Source organism: Gossypium raimondii, chromosome 10, assembly GCF_025698545.1.
Source record: "Gossypium raimondii isolate GPD5lz chromosome 10, ASM2569854v1, whole genome shotgun sequence".
NCBI lineage: Eukaryota > Viridiplantae > Streptophyta > Magnoliopsida > Malvales > Malvaceae > Gossypium > Gossypium raimondii.
In genome coordinates, this window is record NC_068574.1 from 51399163 (window position 1) to 51404094 (window position 4932).

At 33.2% G+C, this 4932-nt stretch overlaps 1 long non-coding RNA gene across 1 annotated transcript; it reads right to left on the reverse strand.

Annotated features, from left to right (window-relative positions):
* Positions 1–398: 398 nt before the first annotated feature.
* LOC128034049 (uncharacterized) lies at positions 399–2674 on the reverse strand. Its single transcript, XR_008190046.1, has 2 exons — positions 2399–2674; positions 399–2091 (listed from the first exon to the last, which is right to left on the reverse strand). It is a non-coding gene; the product is annotated as an uncharacterized LOC128034049 (long non-coding RNA).
* Positions 2675–4932: the final 2258 nt, after the last annotated feature.

Sequence of the window (4932 nt, forward strand, 5' to 3'; positions counted from 1 at the left end):
AAAAACTTTCAAAAAAACTCTCCCTTCCCAGCTCGTCCGGCCAGAGGTCCGGTCATCGGCCACCGCGCAGGCCGCCGATCTCCGGCGCTGGCACCGTCGTCTGCGGTGGCCGAAAAAGGAGAAAATCTCCTATTCGGTCCCTTTGAAGCCCCTAAACCCAGATCTGGACCCGAAACCCACGAAACACTGCTGCAAGAGCCTCAAATCTTCGAGAAACCTTTCGGTTTCCGACCGTTCACGGTGGTTCTGGGCACCACTCAGGTCGTTTCTTTACCCTTTTTTATTTCATTCGTATGTATATAAAAAACTGTAAAACTAACAGTAGATAATAAAAAAATTGTTGATATCAACCTTTTATTCTTCGATTGAATCTGTGATTTTATTCTCTTGCTCTTGCGTTTGTAAAGAATGCTTGTCTTTTTATTGATTTCGAATCCGATCCTTATTACAGTCCATTCAATGGCTTTTTATAGCCGAAATAAGAATAAAAAGAAACAAAAAAAGAAAATCTATTTGATCTGCAAATCTTTAATTTTCTTTCCTTTTTCTGTTTGTTTCCTTGCAAGTGAAGATCGCGGAGATGCGATGCTTGGCTTGCGGCGCTGTTGAAACCCTAGGGTTTCTGACTGTAATTTGGGCCACTGTAGTTTGGGCCATTGTTATTGTATTTTTGGTTTGGGTTTTGGGCCCAAAATACTGTTGTATTTGGACTGTTTTGCTTCATGTAGGCCAGGCAAATTTGGCCAATTACATTCCTGGCTTGCTCATCAACTTCACAAATGTTCCAGTTATCTCACTTAGGCAGGTCCTCAAACTGTAAACTCTCCAATGAAGGAAATGCACTCTATTCCTACCCAATTGGCTAACATTGTACCACAATAAAAGGTAATTGTAAGGTCCTTAAGCTTTTTTAGAAGGTTGAAGTCAATCCAATACCTTTTTCTCGACTTCTTGTGTTCTATTCTCAAAGTTTGCACTCCATTTTCTAGTTTCCCAAGCCTTGCTTATCATGTAACTTAGCCATCCACGCATCTTGACATTCAACAACATTCTGTAAGCCTGAAATACAAAGTTGTCCTTTATTTGATATCTCACAAATCCTTTAGCTCCTTTATTTGATATCCCCAGTTTTTACCCAACACAAAATTGGATAGTTTCTCCGTCTATTGCACCAGTGACATCAAGATAACATAGGTTGAGTAGATTTTCCATATTTGAAGGTAGCTTCTCAAGGCTGTGACACTTTTTTAATAAAAGCTATAAAGGGTATTTATTGACTCGAGCAATCTTTTAATCACAGTTTGAGAAAAATCGAAGTATCGTAAATGTTTTAAATCCCCGATAAAATCAAGCAACGCTGTGATATGATACCCTCTTAAAGAAAACATCCTTAACCATCTCAAATGTCACAACAAAGCATATCTTATGATCATTTCATAGTCTCAATGGCAAAAAGCTCCTTAAACGTTGCCCTTTAGAAATGCCCACAAACCTTGTGATGCCATCATAACAATTAGCAAAATAAGATCAGTAGCCAGCGTGCTTTGAAATTTGTTGATTACCCTCGATCTTGAAGCATAGTTATCCAGCAGCTGATTGAGCCAAATCATTATTTGCAAAAGGGACCTTGACACTAAATCTCTAAAGTACTTGTGACCTACTTCTTCAATGCCTTGTTTATCTTGTTCTTCTTACTAGAAAGCCTTGTGCCCTCCATAACAAGATTAAGTCTTCCTCATTGAATAGCCCTTAAGAAGAATGGGGCAGTACGCAAAACATCGCTTCAAATGCGGAGGAACATGATGGTAACTCAATTGAGGAACTGGAATTATACCTGTAAGGCCCAATATTTTCCCCGGCCCGTAAACCAAAAATAAACCAGTAAAAAAAATAAAAACCTAAAACCAAATCGGCCCAAATGGCCCAACACCAGAAAACCCAAATCAGAAACGGAAAACTCCTAGGGTTTTCAGAAGATCTAGGCACCGCAGGCTCTGCCCTCGCACGAACCGCACCTTCGAGCCGCTCCACTCACGTACGCCTCTATAACCTCTGTATCTGCCACGCACCCGCGCACCTCTGTACCCGTACCTGCAAATACACACACACAAGAGCAGCGAAGAAAACAACAGAAAAGAACAAATAGCAGTAAAAAATAGGGGATTTTAAGTTTTTATCTTTTTCTGGCTATATAAAAGCCAAACACGCATATTGTATGAGGTACGCACACTGAAATATAAAAAGAATTAAGAAAAAGAAAGAAATCAGACTTTGGAGGTGATTTCGAGTTTTTTTTCCTTCTTTTCTCTGGTTGTTTTATTATTTTCAGATTCTTTTCTTCTTTTCTTTTTATCTATTGCTTGCGAAAGGGAAATGAAAGGAGGGTAAAAGATCTTACCTTTGTTGTGAAGCCGAATCCTCGTCCTCTTCGTCGTAATCGAAGATCGGGCGTGGGATCGGGGGGCCTTTGACTGGCTGTGTCTGAAACGGCGCAACTTCTAAGGGAAGGGGTTAAGTTTTTTTAGGGTTTATTTCTATTAAGGTTAAGCATTATAAGACCTGATATTGGTTTAAGGAGAGTTTTGAAAACGTCACCGTTTATGGCCCGCTTTAATGGCTTTGAAACGGTGCCGTTTTAGGTTGCAACCCGATGACCTGACCCAAGCATGGCAAGATCCGCGCATTTTGGTCTAGGAGGGAATATTTCGTCTTTGGTCCTCCTGATTTGTTTCATTGTTTTAATTTGGTTCTTTTATTTTCCGAATTTGCCCCGTTTGTTTTCAATTTTATTGTTTTAATCCCTTTAAAACGCAGTGTTTGAAAGTTTTGGATAATTTCCTAATTAGCCCTCCAGGTTACGCGCATCTTGCAAGATTGTCCTCTATTTTAATTTATTTTTTGTTTTTTAATTCTGTTTTAGATTATAATTTAATCCTTTGTATTTTTTTACTAAGTAAATTTAACATTAGTTTTTTTTTTTTACTATTTTTCGTTATTACTGTTATTTTATTATATATTACTATTATTTTTAGTATTATAGATTGCTATCATATTTATTTATATATTCATTTATTCTTCAAATGTATATATATTATTTTACTACATATTATTTTAAAATTACTTTTATATAGTTTTATTCCAAATTGTTTTATATAATAATTATTTTAAAATCATCCTATACTATTTACCTTAAATCAATTTATATTAGCTATTTAAAGCTCATTTTCATATAATATTTATTTATTTATTTATTTATTTATTTTTACCTATTTAAATCATTTTCCATATCTTGTTTTAGACTCTAGTTCATTTTTTTATTGCAACTATATGCATATATTATTATACTATTATATATATTAAATTCTCCGTTTTATATATATGATATTTATCTAAATAAATATATATTATTTTATATCATTTATTCTTAATTTTCTTAATTTTCGATTATTTCAAATTTTCTTACTTATTATTTGTTTTAAATATTTTATATTGTTAATATATCAATAATTTTCAATTTCTTTTCTTTCATGCCATCTTTTAGTTATTTCAAAACTTATACATGAGATTTGTGTTTGTGTCAATTCTCTTGCTTTTTAGGTTTTACTAGTTTTAAATATGGATGATAGTAGTTGTATAATGTATAATATAGGTTTGTTGCCCTTATGTATGTTGTCTTGTTTATTTGTATTTTATTGATTCTTTGTTGCTCATTAGCTTGTATTTAGCTTACGATTTTTTTTCTTTTCACAATCTACATTGTAACCCTCTTGTGTTTTATTTGTCAAAAAGATTACCTTCTAATCAAATATTAAAATCGTTTTATTCAAAGGTTTTCAAGAAAATGTAATACTCGGTATTTGGGATCTTCGAGAGAATTGAGTCTTAACGTATTGGGTTCTAATTTTCCTCGTAGAATCTAAATAATCGAGATTTTTTTAAAATCAAAACTTAAATAAAAGCTCATTCTCGGGAATTCGATACGTCGTGTCCTAATGTATTGGACATGACATGTTGATTCCTCGAGATGAGAATTTTTAAAATAATAATAAAGGCAATATTCGATATTTAGGAATTTTGTGAAATTGAGCCCTAACTTACTGGGTTTTGATTTCCTCATTTGACTCAAATAATCGGATATCCTTCTTAAAATGCATAGGTTTTTTAAAGTCAAGAGATAAATTTAATTTTGAGAATTTAAAATGTTGCACTCTAACTTACGGAGTGTGACAGTTTATTTCTTTAAAATAAGTGAATCTCATCATCCAATTCATTTTACTCAAATTTTCTTTTCAAGGGATCGTATCTTAAAATCTTTTCAAAAATTTGACACTAAGACATTAAACAATCGATTTGGTATTAATTTTGGGCGTTACGAGGGTGCTAACCCTTTCTCGTGCGTAACCGACTCCCAGATTTATTTTCTCAAATCTCGCAGACCTAAAATTTATTTTTAATAGTGAACCGATCGTATCTTAATAAAAAATCGATGGTGACTCTTATCTTTATTTTTAAAGTCGATCACTATTTTTTTCAAAATTTAAAAGTGGTTTCGAAAATACCACAATGATGTTCTGACAGCTTCCATATCTCACTCTCTGCTATATCTTTCCCAGCAAAAAGATCAAGACTTGTGCGCAATAGACCACCAAGGGTTTTGGCAGTCAAAGGAAAACCATTGCTTTTTCTCACTATTTCCAAAGCAACTTAAAGTCCCTTGCTCCTGACGTATGTTGAGCAAATACAGACGATCATCAAATGACAAAATTATTGGACAAAATAAATTAGCGAATAAATATAAATAAATAAATTTTATATTTATGTAAAAAAAACAGCAGATTTAAACATTAATAAATATTAATAATATATTTTAATATTTATTACATTACTAATGTATTTTTAATTTCACAAATAAAAAATTATTATGTGTTTAAT